Source organism: Anthonomus grandis, chromosome 6 (assembly GCF_022605725.1).
Source record: "Anthonomus grandis grandis chromosome 6, icAntGran1.3, whole genome shotgun sequence".
NCBI classification, from domain to species: domain Eukaryota; kingdom Metazoa; phylum Arthropoda; class Insecta; order Coleoptera; family Curculionidae; genus Anthonomus; species Anthonomus grandis.
This window is the reverse complement of record NC_065551.1, coordinates 9,276,996-9,299,137: the sequence shown is the minus strand read 5'-3', so window position 1 is coordinate 9,299,137 and position 22,142 is coordinate 9,276,996. Positions and strand designations below refer to the sequence as shown.

The following is a 22,142-nucleotide window of genomic DNA, read 5'->3' as shown; positions in this document are numbered from 1 at the left end:
TACGAATCAAATGTTTAAATTTAAAAAAAATCCTCAAACATTTATTTATTTAATGGAATGATTAAATATCGCTTAGAATTTAACTTTATGACTCTTTCCACATAAAATTTTGCGATTTAAACATGCATGCCATGTAACAATACAAGCAACACCGGCACACGGACTATTCGCGGCACATCAAAGATTCTTATAGATCTTTGAACTGGACTATACATTGATTTGTTTTTGATAATTTTCTAATGCTACTAAACGTTTACGTTGACCGATTATACAGTGTGTGTCAGCCAAATGGAATAAATTAGCTAATAAATAGACGGGAGCGTGTTGGAAAAAAGGCTCGAACACGTCGATTGGTTTTTATAGTTGCGATTTTTTTTTAATAAAAACTTTTTATACAGGGAGTATTAGCTAACGGTGGCCAATACCAACTTGCTTAGTTTAAACATAACACCCTGTATGTTAATTAATTTTTAGATTCCTCAGATTATTTTAGATATATTTTGTATACAATGTTCTTTACCTATCTTTGACTGTTTCGGAAATTTTAAGTAAAATTCAAAAAATAACATTTAAAAAAGAAAATTATTTATTTGCCGAAAATTGTTACAACATATTCAAAAACTTATACATAATACAAATCTAAACAATAATGTCAATGTAGGAGATGTTCAAAATGCTCGCCACAAACGTTTTGGCAACACCCTACCCGTAAATGGAAATTTCTTCTAACGTTACTCAACATCTCAGGTGTGATCGATCTAATTGCCAGCGTTATTCGTCTTCGTAAGTCAGCTAAGTCAGTGAGTTTAGTTTTGTACGCAATAGTTTTCACATATCCCCATAAGAAAAAGTCTAATGGGGTCAGATCGGGAGACCGTGCTGGCCATTTCATCGATCCTCGCCTGTCGCCGCATCGGTGGATACGGACCGATCTAGAAATATCATCTTGTTGAACCCATATCATATTCGCTGGAACTTGTGGGTTTTCTGGATCAGGATTCAAGTTGGCCAACGTTGGCACTACATTATTTTGAAGCAATTCTAAATAATTATCGTCATTTAATTTGCCTTCAATAAAAAAGGACCTATGATCTGATCTTCAATAATTCCTGCCCACACGTTAACCTTTTCAGGGTATTGAGTATTGTCTTCTCTCGTCCAGCGAGGATTTTCCCTGGATCAATAGCGGCAATTTTGACGATTGGCATGACAGTGAAGAGTAAAGGTGCACTCATCAGAAAACATAACATGTTCTAATTGGATCACATTGCTGTCTAACATTGCCATCATTTGTTTACAAAAATACATTCTACTGTCAAAATCGTCTTCCGTGAGCTCCTGGTGGGTATAATTTTAAAGGGATGCATTTTGTTTTCTTTTAATAATCTAATAACTGATGAGTAGCTAGATGATGTGGTAGATATGTGGGTGTTCCTCAAACTCAAGCATAACAGCCAATTTGGTATCTTATTGCATTGGCAGCAGCTTTTTTTACCTGCCTAAGATGGCTCAGCTCGCGGAATTGCTTTTCTATTTTACTAATTGTCCCTTGGGTTAAAGGCGGCAATTTTAGAAATTTTCCATAGCCAATCATCTGTAGAATTGTTATTTTCTGCATTTCTGTTAAATGAACCATTTTTCTGGCTTGTAGTTAGTGAAATTTAAACGACTATAGCACTGACGACTACTTCTGTCATGCAACATGAATCAACATTAAGTCTGGCATTTTAAACCAAAGTAAACAACAATTTTTTGTTTTTTCTTATTCTCATATCAATAAAAAGGAATGTTGAAATAGTTTTTGCTTGCTTTATCATTACCAAGACCTAAATAGGCAAGAAGTATTAAGTGAGTTTTAAAGAATCTTGAAAAATAAATAATTTTCTTTTCTAAATGTTATTTGTTGAATTTCACTTAATATTTCCGAAACAGTCAAAGATAGGTATAGGACATTGTATATAAAATATGTCTAAAATGATCTGAGGAATCTAAAAATTAAGTAACATACAGGGTGTTATGTTTAAACTAAGCAAGTTGGTGTTGACCACCGTTATCTGATACACCCCAAAATAAAAAGTTTTTATGAAAAAAAAATGCGCAACTAGAAAAACCAATCGACGTGTTCGAGTGTTTTTCCAACACGCTATTTATTAGCTAATATATTCCATTTGGCTGACACATACTGTATAGTATAATTAGTTCGCTTGCTAAAGTCCAGTTCAGAGATCTATTAGAATCTTTGATGTGTCGCAGATGCCGCACTAACTAGTCCGTACGCCTATGTCATATTTATTGTTGCATGATATATATGTTTAAATGGCAAAATTTTATATTGTCTATCTATGAAATCATTTTAAATATACGTAAAACCCCATGTTTTATACTATTTTTTATTTTTCTTTCGAAAATGTCAATTTTTAGAAAGAAAATAATATCACAAGAAAATAATATCAAAAAATTGACCGCGGACTAAAATCCAAGCATCTTACAAAATATTTTACACTTCCAGCACTCACAGACTTGTCACCTCTTTTTAGCCAGTCTATTAAACAAAGATAAAACACCTGCGTTCTGACAATTCCTACTTTAGGCTGTGCAAGTGATTGTGTATCTCTCTCTATCCCACTGAATTTAAGAATTACGGGGCCGTACCCAAATAAATTTTTGGACCGTTTTTGTATTATTTTCGTCGTGTTTTTAAAGAGATCTTTACGGATGGGTTTATCGCCTTTAAAATACTTGTTGGATGGGTCTATCACCTTTAATAGTTGGGTGGGGGGGCCATGTGAGGTTATTATTTGATGTGTTTTGCCGGTTATGCTTTTTACACGTTTATGAAAGTAAAGAATTTAGAATTTGGCCTGTATTTCTGTAAATTTTTTGCAGTTTTTACTGTGAGGAACAGTGTTTTTTTATTTGTGTTTGTGGATTTGTTTTGGTATTATACCTAAAGACCTTAAAATGTTTCGACCCTGGAAAAATAGGCAGGAAAATTTGGCAAATGAAGAGGAAAGTGTTTGTGCGGGCTTATGGAGACCGTGGGTGTACAAGAAAGACAATAACATTTGTGATAAAAACAATAAGAGTGATCTGGGCAGCGATTTAGACTTACATAGTCCTGATAGTTCATTTTCTAGTATTGAGGAAGCAAAAAGAAGCAAGGGAAGTAGAAGCTACAGAGGAAATCAAGCAGTTTTAAAAGAACAAATTTATCTAAACATCTATAACAATCTAAGGAATGATACTCAGTTCACAAATGATTGTAGTGCTTTGCAAAAAATAGCGTTTTTAACAGGGGTTCCCTATAGTACAATATGCCCGTAAAAAAAAGGATTAAAGAAAGAATAAAAAGGAAAGATGCAGGATAATCAAAGGGACTTGACATGGATATTGCCAAATTGGTAAGGCAAGGTGTGTATTCTAAATACAAAAACAATGAGGTTCTGACCATATAGACACCTTATCGGCAAGGGACAAACATTTCTCAGTCTCAACCTTGCGGAGATACCTGATAAAACTTGGATTTAAGCTTAAGATGGTTAACAAAAGAGCTGCTGTAATGGAATTGTCAGGTGGTGTATAGAATATTTGAGGAAAATTTAAAAAATTTGGGAGGAAGAAAGATCCATATATTATTTAGCCGAAACATGATATGATACATTTATGATTGATGTATGATTTCCATTCTCTGGGAAAAATGTCCCTTTTTTGCCATAGTAAGAAAACCATATTTTTATTAATAAAACAAGTTTAAAATTTTGTTTTTTACAGCTTACTGCCCCTGTTGTCCTTCAGTGATACAATAAAGACTGCTTCTTCCACCATTCTCTGGGAAAAACCCTGTTTTGCTATGGTAAGAAAAACACTGTTTTTAATACGAAAACAAATCTAAAATTTTGTTTTTTACAGCTTACTACCCCTGTTGTCCTTCAGCAACACAATGAAGACTGCTTCTTCCTCCATTCTCTGGAAAAAAGTCCCTTTTTTGCCATAGTAAGAAAATCCTATTTTTATTAATTAAACAAGTTTAAAGTTTTGTTTTTTTCAGCTTACTGCCCCTGTTTGTCCTTCAGCGACACAATAAAGTATATATAATGTAATGCTTTAGAATCCATATGCTGATGTGCGAGACGAAGTTGGAATCCATGGCGGCAACAGAGAAACTGTTTCCTTCCTTAATGGAAGAAACTGCTAAAGAACAATGGCAAAAAAACAGAATTTACAAAATTTGTATTAACTTTTTGGGCCAGATTCAAAAGAGTGGTTAAATTTATAAAAGTATTTAGTATCCTCACTGTAGTTTTAGGATCCAGTATACTTAATATGTAGTGTTTTGTATAAGATTTTTAGTTTTTAGTATAATCATTTATTTTTGTTAATTTTTATCTAATCTCTCCTAATATGCATAATAACTAAATACGAGGCAAACAAATTAATAAATACGTTCAGGATGTAAAGTGTGTTTTTTTTTTATAAGTAAAACTTGTGTCTTTTAAAGGCATAAAGTATAGACAGCCAGATGATTTTTAATCTAAAAGTTTATTTAAAAAAATATACTTCCAACTTTCTGATTACATAATTACTTTTTATCAAAAAAAGTTGGTACTAAATATAGAGATGGAGGGTTTTCATAAGTATATTATTATAATAATATATCATAATATGTATTAATTAAAAAAAACTATAATAAAGGACATTGAATATGGCAGCCACAATCCCCATTAATAATCACCACCATGTAAAAATAAATCTCAATTCCCAAAAAAAGGAAATATATAAAATTTGAAGACAAACCAAAACATTTTACACTTTTGTGTCAAAATGTAACTATTTAATGCCTTAATCCACAGAATAAATGGGCCTAAGTAATTTGTCACCTACTCTCTCATTAAACTCAAAAATGCTTTATTGTCAATATAAACATAGAAGTTGTAGACAAAGCCAATAGACTGTACATTAAAGGAATAAAAACGAGAAACTAATTTAAAATAAAATAAAATTATATAGTAAAACTTTGAAAAATACTTAAATGCTAATCATTAAAAATTCATCATAGTTTAGGTGCTACATAGTATAGTACGCTTTACTAGCAAGAAATATTTTCTTCCTTGTACGTAGGCTTTTTTCAGTCTTAAGTTGTCTTTTTTCTAGTGGAAGTTTATTAAAAGCTTTCTACCTCCATATATGATAGAACTACGGACAAGTTCAAAATGAGGAATGGGTAGCCTCAACAAATAGTTTTGTCGCGTATTATAGTGGCTTCCTAAGTGGAGTTCCTGTTTATATTTTTTAAAAACTAAGCAAACTGTTTCCAAAATAAAAATACAACACAGGGTTAAAATATTATGACTTACAAAAAGCGGGCGACATGAATCACGAGGCTTGGCCCCACATAGATATCTAATGGCCCCTTTCTGGAGTACAAACACTGAACTAAAAAGTGAATTTGAACATGAACCCCAAAAGCAAATTCCATATCGAAGGTGCGACTCGATAATCGCGAAGTATGCAGATCTGGCGATGGAGAAATTAAGACTGGTGGCAATAACCCTTAGGGCGTAGCAGCCTGATGAGACTTTTCTACATACATTCACAATATGGTCTTCAAATTTAAGGAACTTGTCTATGGAAAGACCCAAAAACTTACTGAACGGTGGCATGTTGATGGCTTCATTATTTAAACATATATCATTTGTATTACATTTAAGGATATTTGTTTTGGAAACATTAAATGTCAAAAAATTTGCATCACACCAGTCTTTTATTTTTAACAAATCTGCACGTATATTGGCCTCCATTTGAGAAACATCAGAGTCGTGCCAGAGGATGGTGGTATCATCGGCACACCAGTTACCTGCAGTTGTGGCGGATCGTTCACATAAATGAGAAAAATTAAAAGACCAAGTACTGATCCTTGCGGAACACCCACATTTATTTTAAGTTCCTTAGACATACCACCATTAAATTTGACAGCCTGGACACGATTTGATAAGTAGGAACGAAACCACTCAAGGGCAGTTCCCCTGAAACCATAGAGCTCCAGTTTCATCAGCAGCACTCTGTGACTCATGCAGTCAAATGCCTTGGACAAGTCACAGAATACCGCTGCTGCAACTTCACCAACATTCAGTCGGTTGTACAGGTGCTCTAGAAAGCTAAAGATAGCATCATTTGTGCTCACAGACTCACAAAAGCCAAAATGCTGAAGACTCAATAGGCCAAATATATTTGAAAATGAAATCATCCTCACCTTCACGAGCCGTTCCACTATCTTGGCTAAAGTAGGCAATAACGCTATAGGTCTAAAGTTAGAAGGACAGTCACGATCGCCACCCTTGTAAAGAGGAACAATCATTGCTCTTTTTAAGCACTCTGGGAAAACTCCAGACATAAATGAAAAGTTAATTGACTCGGCCAAGACTTGCAAAGCAACAAGAGGTAAAACAGAAAATATTTTAAGAGAAAGCCCATCCCAACCTGATGAACTCTTATTCTTAATATTAACCATTAACTGTTTAAGCTCTTCTACACTTGTGGGGGCAAAAAAGAAAGATTCGGCTACTACAACACTGCTGAGATAGCTCCTGGGATCTATTTTTTGTGAGAGATTGGCTGCAAGGTTACTAGCAATATCACAGAAGAAATTGAGGACATTGGAATCTAAGGTACTTGGAATAACCCAGACATTATTTTTATCCCTAAGCTCATTTAAAATCTTCCAAGACTCTTTTGCTCTGTTGGAGGAATTATTTATCCTCCTTTGAAAGTAGGTCTACTTAGCCATTCTGATTGAGTTTCTGTAAATCTTGCGGTATCTGTTATAATAATTTAAAAATGTTGCATTGTTCATAGCGTATTTCCTAATGTAAAAAAGGAAGTGAATATTTAAGCGAAGAATATTTTTCCCAGATACTCGTAAACCCTTAGTATATCAAGGTTTTCTATTTCGTTTCTTAATATTGACAACAGAAAAAGGAGTGTTAAAATTGTTTAATACTATTTGATGAAAGCTATGCAGTGGGTTAACAGTAGTCAATACATTATTTCAACTTGACATATTGCAAAGCAAAGAGACTTGACATAAGGGACTGATGGCGCTAAAAACTAAACTTATGAAATTAAAATTTTTGGTTAAACTCATTTAATGTACTTAAATCTTATATTTAAATTAAATATTATCTTGCTATCAACTATCCTGAATTTCTTACTTAATAAAACTAAACCCAAAAATCCCGAATAATAAAGTTTTAAATACAAATAAATTTTAAGGCCGGACCTGTGCAACTTTTCACGCTTGAGTGGCTGTGACTAAGGTCAGGCGTTTAACAAAATAGTACGTGGGCACATGCAGTCACATTTTACGAATCAAATGTATAAATTCTTAAAAAAATGCTTAAAACATTTATTTATTTAATGAAATGATTAAATATCGCTTAGAATAATACTTTATGACTCTTTCCACATAAAAGTTTCCAGTTTAAAGATGCATGTCATGTGACAATACAAGCAACACCGGCACACGGACTATTTGCGGTACATCAAAGATTCTAATAGATCTCTGAACTGAACTATAACAGACATGTTCTAATGATAATGACGTACATCTCCCTCTACCACTCGCTGTGTTGAAGCTCTCTTCGCATCGTTACAATGTTGTCGCGCGGTACAAAAAAAGTAAAATTTAAATGAAGTTTTATACAGAGCTTAACAATCAATGTATTGCTTTTTTGCCCTTGCCTCCACCGGTTATATTATTTATGATTTTATATACTTTTTTATCATCCTTGTTTCTATTTATTTTGTTTTTGTAAAATGTATACTTTGTTTAGTTTATTTAAATGATTTATATAAGCTTTGTAAGTGTTATGCAATTCATGATCGTAATGTTTTTGTAGGTTCTTCTGATGTCTATCCCTGGTACGTATTTAATTGAGGCAATCAATCCTCTTGTTATTGTTAATTTTTTAAAGTTTTTTAACAAAAATAATGATAGCGTCTTCAGAGTCCTGAATTTCTGTAACCTCCAGTTTATGAAGTTTAATTTTAACAGTTCCAAGTCATTCATTTTTCTTTTGGTATATGGATCTTGTTTATTTGTGAAAAAAGAATTTTGATACAAGTATGTAATATGTAAGAATTTATTTGTTTTGTTGTGCTGGTGTTGATAAAAAAATGGATGTAAGCAGGAGTTTGACCAATAAGAACTCTACAAAAGGACAAAGCGCTCCAAAAAATTTTGCTCGTGACGTCACGCGTTTGGGCCATGCACTTTGGGTTGATTTTCGGGTGAATTCAGCTGTTGACACTGCCGTTGTTCGTCCACAGAAGGCTGCCTGCAACGCTGCTAGACTTTGCAGATTACCGTGAACGTTAGGCTTTATTACTATCTTAAAATATTTAAATCTATATCTCTAACTGCTCTTACTTTACAATTTAGTTAAAAAAAAGAGTGCATCCTTATTTATTTATTCATCTTTTTATAATTTAAACTTCCATTTTTTCAAATTTTGTCATTTATCTAATGCCTTGTTACTTGTCAATAGGAGTTCTTTCTATATAAATCTGACAACGGCGCATCTACTAGTTGTGCCACCTGATGAAACGAGAGGTTAGGTTGTTTATATTTATGTTCTGTGGTTGCCGGTATTTCTGACGAGCTTTGCAGTAAACATAGCTAATTTTTGTGTTTTTTTCTAAAATCGGAACTGTTTATTTCCGCGAAACGTGTATGTTATATTTATGTAAACCCTTCGCGTACTTTTAAATCACAAAATGTTTTTTTTTTGTAATTTTTTTTTTTGGGACTAGAAAAATCCTCGAAAAAACCGGTTCTCCGGCGCGCCGCGGTTTTATTTGTTTATATCAGACTTTAATACTTTAGTTCGTGTTTAGTTTAATGTTTTTCTCCTAGTTCGGCTAGTTAATACCAAAGTGTAAGTATGCTTCAAAAGTGTTGTGTTCCGGGTTGTAACGGAAACTATAAAACGGACCTAAAGTGCATGTCTTCGGTTTTCCTAAGGATATAAATCTAAGGCGAAAATGGGTAAAAGCCCATACACAGAGATGACTCTGAGCCCACAAACAACATCAAAGTATGTGAAGCTCATTTTCCTGAGGGTAGTATAATAAAGAGTACTCAAGTTCAAGATTCCAACACAGGTAAAATTTTTATAAAATAGAATTACTAAAACCACGGCTAAAAGAAGACTGTACACCATCTATTTTTTTAAATTGCCCTAGTTATTTGTCAAAAACTATAAAAATACGGCCAAGTAAAGATGAAAGGTTTAAAAATATTGGCGAGTTGAATTTAGCAAAAGCCCTTGAATTAAGGAAAATTGACTTTGGCGAGCATGAGAAACAAAATAATTTTGACAGTTTTGAAGAGTTTATTGAAAAATTTTCTGCTTTTAAACTACCGAAAAATTGGTTTACTGCTCACAGTGAGTCTCAAGACAGCAAAAAGCTAACAATTTTTAAAATTGAATACACACCTGGTCCATGCATTAATTGGGCAATTGTTTTTAATTTTAATTTAAATGTTAAAACTTTTTTATATAGCGGGCCAGTTTGTGTTTTAAGATCAAAATTTAAAACTCCATATACTTCCCATAGTTTAGATGATTTATATGCAATACTTGAAGCAATAGACCTTACTATTATTACCCTGCCTTTGGAGGAAAATGTTACCAATAATGACAACCCCGACTGTGACTTAAATCCAAATACTGCTACCAAGACTACTACCAATTCCATTGACAATATTATTCTCGATCATGTCAAACCATCAAATGACATAAATAAAATGAAATGTGTGTTCGATTTTGTGTCAAACATACTAAAAAGTCTTGAAAACATTAAAGACAACAAAATAGTGCGTGCTTTAGATTTTATTTGTGAACAATTAGTATTGCTTACAACTGCAAAGGAAAGGTACAGATATTCAAGTAGTCCAATAATTTTGACTTCTATAATCTATACTATTAATCCTCATGCGTACAAGTATTTAAGAAATTATGTATGGATTCCTAATTTTACCACATCCTCAAACTATAATGGGTATTTGTAACAAACACATGACTGATCCCCACATAGATGAAGAAAAAAATGTTTTTAACCTATGCCCAAAATGTGTTTAGTTTACTAAAGGATCATGAGAGATTTAAGGAAGTAGTTCACATAGCTCCCATCTCCAAAATTACATCAGACATACTTCATAATTTTATTAAGACAATTATAAAAAAAAAAAAAATTTAGAGGAGATATTGGGTACATAGTTTTTTGTGTTATAAGTGATGCCATTAACGGGAAAGTCATGAGTCATTTTTCAACTGCAGACCAACTTAGCATTGTTTATCCTCATCCCATAGATAATCAGAGACCATTATTTTACCTATTTGACACAGTTCACTTACTTAAATGTGTATTTATTAATTGGCTTAACTCTAAACCAGACCAAAAATTTTATTTTTCTGATTTTGACACTTACACGAAGAAAAAATGTGCTTCTTTTTCTGCAATTAAAAAATTACATGAACTGGAGTATGATAAACTTTTTAAGCTTTTAAAGTCAATATATGTATTTATGTGTATATAATATAACATTTTGTACTACTTGGTGGTATAAAAAAATTATTATAAATACCTAAATACATATGTTGAATTTTGGCGCAGATATATAGGACGTTTATTAAACAAATGTAAAATACAATTTTAATTCAATATTAATCTCGATATTAATACATATTTTACCATAAATTTACCGTAATAAACGTTCATAAGATGCAGGGGAGTTGGGAGTCTGCATTTAATATTACACCATAATATATAACCTGACATTCAACCAGAACTAAAACATACCTTTGAATGTTTCCTGAACTCTATTTTATTCCTAGCTTTTTTAAAATAAGCCAAATATTGAGGTATTGGCATATGAAATCCCTTGGTTTTTAAAAATCGGTGGCCCACATCGATGACGTCACGCGCCAAGCACTAAGGCCTTGTCTTTGAGTGGGTGTTGGTCTGACTCATATCTAGTTGTTAGTTTAATATAGGGCAAAAAACCACAATTTGACATGGGACAGAGATATTAATTTACTGTACTGCTATTTACGTTCTTCAAGTAAATATTTATGTCCCCTGTAAAGATTTCTATATTATTTTAAATCCAAAAACATTATCAGCGCATCATTACTATTAAAATCCCCTCCATTATAGTATGTGCTATAACCTTCAATATTAAAATATTCAAAGATGTTCCTGATTGAAAACACTCAGTAAAAATAAACACATCACAATAATTCAATTTTGCTTGTTGAAATTAAAGTAATATTTAACAACATTTTCTTGGAAATCCTGACTGGTTATTACTTAAAGACTATGAAATTCATAAATTAATTTAAGATTTTCATAAATATGTAAAAGAAAGAAAAACAGGAAGTGGCTCTCATAGAAAATTGATAAGCAATTTTTATCAGACCTCGGTTTAGTTCTTGTAGATATTAAAATTAATAATTTTTGGTGAAGTTAGTAATTAGATTTTTTTTGAGATTTGCTAATAAGATTTTGAGTTTTCCATTTTCGGTTATTATAAATCAGAATCTTACTTAATAACTGTAAATATTTATTAATTTGCCATGGACATAATATATTTATTTTTATTTTATTATATTTATAAATTGTGTTATAAATATTACAAATTAATTGTGAATTCATTAAATGATTTTATTGTTTTGACATAAATTTAAAAAATGGTTTGATGATCTTATTAGAGAAAATACATTATTTGATTTAGTAATTTTTATGGATTTCAAATATTACTTATCATTTTTCAAAATATGTTCACAATTGTTTTCACACTTCGCTTTCTCTATTAAGATTTTTGCGAAATATCCAGAAACATTTTATTAGAACACGTTGCCAAACTTACGGTTTTATTTGAATTATTCGATATTTTTAGATTGATTAGATGCAGTTACGGAATAACAATAAGTTAAATTTTTATTGGCTTCAGTATCTGAAATTAAAGCTTCGCTGGTCTGACTGTCATCTCTCTCTTATTACAGAAAATAGAGTCTCTAGGAGATCTTGATTAAGGTGCCTAGTTAAAACATATTAACAATGAAATGAGTTTATCAAATATTTAAGTAAAATAATGACTGATTTAAGGATTTAAATAAATCCTGGAGGATTGATTGCCTCAATTAAACACATACAGGAATAGACTGCAGAAGAACCTACAAAAACAAAAAGTATACATATTACAAAAACAAAATAAATAGTATCAAAAATGATATGAAAAAAGTATATAAAATCATAAATAATATAACCGGTGGAGGCAAGGGCAAATAAGCAATACATTAATTAACAAGACCAACTTTTTAGGCTTTCGACACAGTATCTCACCAAAACCTCTTTGATATTCTTGAACTTTATGGAGTTAGAGGCATTGTGTTGGAAGTCGTTAAAAGTTATTTATCCTCAAGAAAGCAATACACTAAAGTAAATAACAACTTAAGTTCCCCAGAAGTAAACTCCTGAACACAATTGTCACACCATTTGATTTTTTAAAGATTTTTTTTAAAAAAGATATGAAAAATGAATAATAAGCATTGTTAACTATGCATTATTTATTAATAAAAGAAATTATATTCTATTCAACAAAATGAGATTTAAGTAACTTAATGAAATACAAAAAAAAAACATCGATTATCACTGACCTCAATTTTGATACAAAAATAAAACAATAGACCCAAGAAAAAACAATAATGAATTCTTAATATCGTGTATTGCCCCCTCTAGCTGCAATGACCACTAAAAGTCTTCGCGCATTCCTCGTAACAAATTTTGAAAACTTTCCTGCGGAATGTTTTTTCAGTCCTCATGAGCAGCATGTTCCTCATGAGCAGCATGCTCTTCATGATAGAGCATAAACATAGTTTTTGTCCAGTTCTGCTTTTTGTATGAGAAAAGATATATAACTGTTTTAACTGATATTTATTTTTATTTAAATTTTCTTGACAAAATAATCAGTGGTGCGATAATTTTGTCCAGGAATTTATATAAAATCGGCGTTCCTTAAGGGAATATAATGAGACCTATTCTTTTCATTACCTATATAAATTCATTACATGAACTAATTTTTAACTTGAATATATTATATATTATACATTGAATATTTGATTCCTTTTGAACATTTAATTAAATAATAATAAAAAATGTCGTTTCCTTGATAAATAAAGAAGAATTTTCTAAAATGTGATTTTCTATAGTGTCATTGGAAAGCATTTTTTAAGAGCTTCAAGATGATGTATCATTTGACTATGTAATCTTTCTATTTAAGATTTTAGGACTGTATCTCAGCCTGTCCAAAGGGGTCACCCTGTATACATTTTCCATTATAATGGTTTTTCTTTTGGGGCCGTATTGGAATTTTAAAATTTTAAATAGCTCTTTAAATTACTTTTTTGACAGTGTATCATACTTGCATTTATAACACGTAATTTTGGTAATAGCCCCGTAAGCGATAGAGAGATAGGTATATAATATTATAGATGTGACCCTAAATCCTCATTCGAAATACAAGATTCCTCATTAAAAAGGTAATTAAAAGGGCTATTCAAAACTGCAAATGGTCAATATAGCGTCGACAAAGAAAAATAAAGGTGATGATGGCTCTCTAAAGACAGAACGTCGTATTTTAAATTTAAAGGTGTGATCGTATAGGCGAGAAAAAGTGGTTACAACAATTTATTCATTTAATAAAGAATTTTGTTATATATTTTCAAAGAACGCCAGAAAAAAATTAAAACCATTTTGCCAAATTTCAGATTTTTGCAAAATTTAGGAAGTATTATAAAAGGAAATAGTTTTAAGTCTAGTTGTAACAACTGGTAATTGAAAATTTGCCTGTGTCGCTTAAAACTTCAAATGTAGCTTATTTTCCATATTTTATCGAGTTCAATTAACATCCTTACTCAAAACCCCTTACTTTACAGATCTCACTACGCTGCACATTTTTTTAGATATTGATAAAGAAGATTGAGTCATTATTAGTAAGGAAACCTAAAAGACCATTGCAATGCTGGAATTGCAATGAGGAGGGGCACCTTAAACGTCAGTGGCTCAAGCCTTTAAGAGACTCAAGGAACCAGGAAAACCTTAAATTCAAGCTGGCTGGGTGCTACCACGTATAAGACCAGACCGGCTGCCACATCCTGGAGAGAGCTTGGTAGTACCGGGAAAAATATGCGGCCGTGAATGTGAGATGGTGGTGGATACAGGGTCAAGTCATACTATCGTGCAGCCGAATATCGTAGCTCACTGTAGGCTTTCAGCACCACCAAATTTAATTCTGGGGTCTGCGGATGGGAAAAGGATCCCGATTCTTGGATTGCATGAAGCTACAGTCACCATTAGCTTAACAACATTCCAGCAGCCAGTACTAAAGGCAGAAATCATGGATGATGTCATATTAGGATTAGATGTTATGAATGCTCAGCAGTTTAAAATGGATGTATATAACTGGATATTGACGACGAGAAATGAATAGATTTTTATGCACCACCTATATGAAGATAAAGTAAATACCAGAGTCGTTAAGTTATTCAAGGATATTACCATACCAGCAAATTCAGAGGTGGTGGTTAATGCTACAACTGGAGGTAAAGAGGGAAAAACTGTTTTGATTGAGCCTATGGAAAACTACAAACTATATGGTCAAGGAATTTTTCCAGCCAAGACGTTATCTACGCAGAAAAATCTACTGTTTTGGTTCGAATGGTAAATTTAAAAGGATATGATCAACACCTTAAATGAGGAGAGAACATTATTGGCGTATGCTCTGAAGTAGTGGCACTCATAAAAAATGCTGATAAAAGTCGTTATTCAAACAGACCTTTTCCTGTATGTTTACAAAACTTATTTAAAGAATCTTCTACCAATTTAACCATGGACCACTGTAGTAAATTGCGACGTCTTCTTGAAGAAAATCAAGATGTGTTTTCGTTGCACGATAATGACCTGGGAAGAACTGATTTGGTGCAGCATTGAATTAACACTGGAGACAATGCTCCGATTAAACAAGCACCTTGAAGGATTTCGATAGCTAAACAAGGAGAACTTTTCTCAATGCTTCAAGAAATGAGGACACAAGAAGTGATAGAACCTTCTCAGAGTCCTTGGACATTTCCAGTTGTGCTAGTGAAGAAAAAGGATAGTGAAGAAATGGATCCACCAGATTTTGTGTAGACTATCGGCGACTGAATGACATGACCAAGAAAGACAGTTATCCCCTACCAAGAATTGACGACACCCTGGACACGCTATCAGGTTCACAATGGTTCTCAACACGATCTAAAGAGTGGATACTGGCAGGTAAAGATGCACCCAGAAGATAAGGAAAAGACCGCATTCTCGGCTGGAACAGGACTTTGGCAGTTTACAGTCCTAAAAAATGTTGCTTATTTGAAAAAGAAGTTCGATACCTTGGCAATGTAATATCAGAAAAATGTGCTCGACACCTTTTTCTGATCCAGATAAAGTAGAAGCAATCAAGAATTGGCCACGACCCACTGACAAACACCAGTTAGAAGAAATTTAGCTAACCTTGCAAAGCCTCTACATAAGCTCACGGAGGACAAAATGGTATTTAGTTAGTCAACAGACTGTGAAGAAGCATTTCAGCGGTTAAAAAGAGCACTGTGCACATCTCCAATTTTAACATATCCGATTCCTGGACAAACTTTTATTTTGGATACCTATGCAAGCAATGTTGGAATTGGGGCCATTCTATCACAACAATATGAAGATGGCGAGCAAGTGATAGCTTATTTCAGTAAAACGTTATCAAAACCAGAAAGAAACTATTATGTCACCAGACGAGAGCTATTGGGAGCAGTAAAAGCTATTGAACATTTCCACAAATATTTGTATGGTCAACGATTTATCCTTAGAACTGACTTCGCTGAAATGGCTGTTTCAGTTTAAAAACCCCGAAGGACAAATAGCAAGGTAGCTTTAACGATTTCAAAAGTATGACTTTACAATAGAACCTATGAAACTAGTAGGTAAGGGTCCTGCTATGTCTCTGGCAATTCGTTCAAAGGGTGCACTAACAAGATACTGCATCATCTTTCCTCTTGTCCGGGTTCTTGGGCCCTTGCTTGATGAACACTGCTCACACTGTGGGCACCAGCGTTCAACATCTTCATGACTGTTCAGCCAGTAAAATCGATCTTTCACTTTTGCCTAGGTCTTACTAACTCCAAAATGTCCTCCGCCGACACAGCCATGAACAGCTTCAAGAATATCTGGTATCCGTTTTTGAGGAAGGACTGTCAGATATGTCTTTTCTTTTCCATTTATGCTCTCTCAGACGCTTTTTAACAATCCATCTTTTATAACCAACGAATTTCATTGAGACCAATAATCTTTTAGTTCTGGAGATTTGTCAGAAATATTTTTCCATTCAGGTTTTAAAATTTCTCGATATTTCAGTTCGTAAATAAATCCAAATACTGGGTCATCACAGGAATCCTGGATTAAACTAGCTACATCGCACATTTCAGAACTGTGAAGGCCAATACGATTACAAGTAAATGTCTCTGGATGCTGCTTTGATTCCTTTTTTAAAACAATGTTGACATGTTTCAATACAGGGTCTTCTTGATAAAGCATCGGCATTTTGGTGATATTCGCCTTTCATAGGTTATATTATTGTTAATTCCTGTAGTTTTAGTTTTCTAGAATTTGTATACTTGCTTGCTTTGACTGTCAGTATTCTTCTAAAATTATTGGTCTCATTGGGTAAAAACAATGAAGATAATTCTAACCATTTCGAAACTGTTCCATCGGGTTTCAAAAAGGATGCGCTTCGTGACATTTCATTTAGTTTTAATTGTTTAGTCAGTTTTTACCTTGGAAACAATTAAACGACAGTCAAGGCGAGTTACGTCAGTGTTTTTGACGTTGACAATAAAAGTGTGTTCCCGAATTTTGTTGCAATATATATTTTTGTATTAATTTTTGTCTCAATAACATAACTAATTATTTGTTAATAAAATTTAACTTGTAAGAAATTTCAACATGCCTCCACCCTTAAGTACATCACCATCTTGACCAACTAAATGACACCACTGTCACAGATTTACAGAATACAGATGAGAAACTGATCGAAAATACGCGTGCGAGCGCCAGACTTCAGACACGCCTCCTGGGTGATGGATTTCCATCACCCGCCTAGTACGGTGGCAAGGGGTTTAATTTGCTGGAAGCCTCCGCGCCGCGTGCTTCTAATTTTCTTTGCGTAGTACGCGTGTTTATAATTAATAATTACATTGAAATAATATATTTGTATTTTTTTTAAATATTTTTTTAGTATTATTTTTGTTGAAATGGGGGGGTATAAGTGTGTATATCTTTATTGTTCCAGCCACAGTGGTGGAGGAACGACGTTATTTAGATTTCCAAAAGATGAGTTAATAAGTTAATATTTCGAGATAATGAAAAGCATTAATTTTACTCACCCATGTGATAACTTTCCTTTCCAGGATTTAATAAAATTATTTATACGACTTAAAATATTTTATACTTTAAAATTCGCCAACAGAGATTTTTCATCTGCCAAAAAATCAGATAAAACTAAAAGAAAATTAAAAATTTTGTTTCATCTTTAATGTTTTATTAAATAAGATCCTTAAATCTGTTAAATGAAATAAGAATGTACTCAAGAACCCTTACATTCTGTTTTATTTAAGCCTATTTCTATTTTGACATTATAAATGCATTATAATATCCCAGCGAAATTATAGTGCAGAACATCTACCCCCTACAAAAAAAAACTTAAAAATGCATTGGTGCGGCCAGTCCAAACCATCCTTTTTAAGGGCATCGAATATCGGTAGCTTATATCCGCGATCTTTCGCATCTGGTATTTTGTAAATCTGTGCCACTGTGTGTATGTTAAAAAAAAAATAAAAACATAGTTGGCAGCATCATCCCATGTCTTAAAAAAAATAACCAATACAACGGATAACCGGAAATTCTAGCGTCGTTGAAAACCTGACTCAAAGAATCCAAGAGCCAAGTCCACGCAGCCTTAATAAATCGTTCCTGATTTGCCGCTTCGGCAGCATCACATGGTACACGAGACTGGACAGCAATCCGATAGTCGACCGGGTACATTTTTTAACACAGGATTGCGTATCCCAAATATTCAATCAACGCTATTAGTGTGAGTAGTAAGCATGTCGATTTTTGCATCCCTCATACGCTGCTGCCGTGCTGTAGAAAAGCCAAAAACCGTAATTTTATAATAAACCAGCCCTGGAATATAACGTTTGTCGGGTCAGGAATATATGTGCTATATCGGCCGCCGTAAAATAATTATTTTCTCGCCTCTTACCGCTGCCCCGCAACAGCTACTCGAAAGGATAGGTAGCGGACCTTAAAACCAGAGAAAAACAGACCACGGTGGTTTGTTTTTCTCTGTTAAAACTGTAAAGTTGGTCCTGAGTTTATTGTTTTTAATAAATTTTACAGATGTTTTTCATAGTTTTGCTGTATTCAATAAGTTCTTTAAAAATTTTGCTATGTTTATTAGAGCTAAAAATGCTTGCTGGTAGTCCTGAAACAACGGCTGCTATAGCTTTATTATCCCGTATCAAATAGCATTGTACATCGTATTTATACACATATTTTTGAAGCTGGAGGTTCAGAAGAGTGCAACACTTAATGTTAAAAATGTCCATCCACAGTTTTTGCTAACCATACGATTCATTTCTTAATAATTTAAGTTCCCTTTAGAAACTAACAATTTATGTGTTTTTTTTTTCGAATAAATGGTTGATTGTTATTAGAAATTACTTAAAATATGTTGTTTTATTTGTGTCTAAATGGTAGGAATAATACATTACGAAATATATATTTTTTAATATGTAAAATGTTAAAGTGCTTTATATTTTTAGTGTATATTTAGTGAACAAATCACATTTATAATAAAACCAACAAAAAGTTTTGAAAAACCTAGCAAATATATTAATATAGATAAACATCAGAAATTTAAAAGTATACGGCAAATGTTTAAATAAAATAAAAATATAATTTATTACAAAAGAAAAAATAAATTGGAACTACATTTTTCTCTCAGAAAAAAATCTTTTTTATAATAATAACAATAAGTATAGGAGGAGCAAATAAGAGAGGTAAGCGGCTGTATCTCAGAACCTGTCCATCTGGCAATAATGGAATTTTTTTAAATATTATAAAAGCGTCTATGAGATGTAAATTCTGGAAAATATTTTCAACTTTTTTATTTCTCTGCCAGAGGACGTAACTAAAAATTAAATATGAAAAATGTATTTTCTTTCAAAAAATTATATATTAAGTTTTTGGGAAAAACGTTTTTCTTATTTAATTATTCAAGATGCCCTCTAGCAATGAAATACGGAACTTGAAAATAATCTCGAGAATTTCATTGTTGCTAGAAGTTCAGGTCCCTATAGTCACCATATACAGGGTGTTCATTTGAAAACCCACCACGATTATTACATTTATCGAATTCACACATTTATCGAAAACCACTGTTTAAAAAAAAACGAGAAAATACGTCAAAAGGTTTGTCAAGGGGGACAACTTTCTAACCTAAAATAACTTCACCCCCTTTCACCCTCTGCCCACCAGGGTTATCCCCTTAAAAATTTTAAATGGCAAGGGGTCTCGAGTAATAGCTTGTTTAAAAGGTCTTTTGAAGTCTTTTATTTTGACGTTTGATTTTTTTAAATCGGTCGATTCGTTTTCACGAAAATTAGAAAAATCTTTGTTTATCTTAATTTGTTCGGATAGAAAACAAAAACATGAAAATATCAGTTTTTATTTTAATAAATGTTCAAAATGTTGCCTGTTAGGGTTTGCCAAATCTACAATTTGTTCATAATTTAAAACGAAAACTACCAACATAAACAGCAATTCCGAAGATTAGACGTGAAAAAAACTAAATAATAACCTGAATTTTTTTTCCGCATTCTTTTCATCAACACAGATATCCTGGGCGAACTGTATTTATTGTTATACCTGCTTAGTTAGTGGATTTTAATAGTGCTTAGTAGATTATAAGTGCTTAGTTATTTATAGTTGCTAAGAAAAATTAAGAATTTATTTTGCCGTCAGTAACATTTGTGACAGTCTTGGAATAGTGAAAATGTATTTGTTGAATTGAAAATTTTACTTCCAAAATGGTTTACACACTAGCCGAAAGAGTAGAAATTATTCTAATTTATGGTGCCCAAAATCAATGTGCTCGGCAAACTGCGGTCACGTTTAACGCCAGACATCCGGAGAAGATAACTTCGCATAGTTTCATATAAGTTTACTGAAACTGGATCTGTTACAAATAAAAAACGTAATCATCGGCGAATTTTGGATAAAGCCGCTCAAGTTGAAGTTTTGGGTCATTTTGGAATAAATTCTAACTACATTACGCAAAATTGTTGCTGCCACTGGTATTTCATTAGGCTCTGTTCATACAGTTACCAAACTTCATAAATTTTATCCATTCAAAATGAAAATATTGCAAGAGTTAACCGAAGACAATTTCGATGGGCGAGTTAAGTTTTGTGAAAAAATGACTGAAGCGATTAATGATAATACTATTCATGTAAAAAATATCTGCTTCAGCGATGAATGCACATTTTATCTAAATGGATTTGTTAATAAGCATAACTGTAGATATTGGAGCAATGAAAATCCTTATGCATTTGTAGAAGGGCATACCCAGTACCCTTAAAAAATTAATATAGGCAGAAATTTTAGGAAATTAAGTGATTGGGCCATTATTTATTAACGGAAATTTAAATGGAGACATTTATTTCGATATGTTGAAAAATACCATCAATCCGTTTATTACTGAATCCATTGAAAACCAAATCGATGATGATGGAAACCCTATACTTGATGAAGCTGAAATATATTTCCAGCAAGACGGCGCTCCTCCTCACTATGTTCTTCCCGTTCGGTAATGGCTAGACGACGACTTTCCAAATAAATGGATAGGGCAAAGGGAGCTTATAGAATGGCCTGCTAGATCTCCTGATATAACGCCGATAGACTTTTTTCTATGGGCTCATTTCAAATCGATTGTGCTTACTCCCCAACCTAAAAGTTTGGATGAATATACATATTACAATATGGCTTGAATACTGTAGGGTCTCTTCTTCTATGTTGGCGTTATTAATAGTTTCCTTTTTAAAATTCTTTATCTTATTCAGTTATAAGTAGGTGACGGTAGCTATGATTAAGAAGTAGATGATTATGGTTTATAGGCTGACTTTTGTAACTCAAACAGGTCCATACCTGTTTTTTTCTAATTTCTTGTCCTGGATGTCAATCGTGTATATTTTTTAATGTTTTTTGTATGTTTCCTAATACGTCGAAGTTAAGGTTGTCGAGTACAAAGATTGGCAAATCCATGCTGGGATGGCTAATATTTGCAAGTGTTTGAATTTTTAACGGTCTAGCATCAGACTGCAGGGCTCGGCAATTTGAAAAGCTTTTTGAAAAAATTATCTTCTACACTTAAACTAAGGGAAAATGTTTTTAGAAATTCAGCCTTTCTTTGTACCCTGACCCAGTCAACAGTATTTATATTGAGCGACAAATGTCTAAAAATTGAAGTAATAAAGTAATTGTATTTTAATAAAGCGCGATTTACCTACAAATTAGCACAAAGGAGGGTAAAATGGGTTTAGCACTTAGCACATGAAATTAGCAGCCGTAAAAGCAGTACATCTAGAACTCGCACGCGTGGACACCCAGGCTCGTCGTTAACCTCTTTCTGCTTAGATACTTTTTTCTAACATTCTTGTTTTAGCGTAGGTACAATTAGATAAGAATGATGAAGGTACAAGGAAGCAGACATATTAGGTAAAGTATGAATAAATGAAGTTTGTCGAACATAAAAATGTTACCAAAAAAATATTAGGTATGTGAATAAACAAATATTAAAGAAAAAAAATTAAATAAAATAAAAAGATGATGGAAGCAAACCACAATACATATAAGGCTCATTTACGATAAGGTATTGAGCTTTAGGAATTATTACTTGGCATTTAGAATTTAGAGCTACAGGTACTGGATAAAGGCGATAC

The 22,142-nt window shown here is 32.8% G+C and overlaps 1 protein-coding gene and 1 long non-coding RNA gene across 4 annotated transcripts in view; one reads left to right on the top strand and one right to left on the bottom strand.

Moving 5' to 3' along the window:
* The window catches only part of LOC126737047 (beta-1,4-mannosyltransferase egh-like), a 188,857-nt gene that overhangs the window by 133,672 nt on the left and 33,043 nt on the right, over positions 1-22,142 (bottom strand). The gene's annotated exons all lie outside the window — the stretch shown is intronic.
* LOC126737056 (uncharacterized) lies at positions 3,420-4,150 on the top strand. Its single transcript, XR_007660867.1, has 3 exons — positions 3,420-3,853; positions 3,910-3,993; positions 4,049-4,150. It is a non-coding gene; the product is annotated as an uncharacterized LOC126737056 (long non-coding RNA).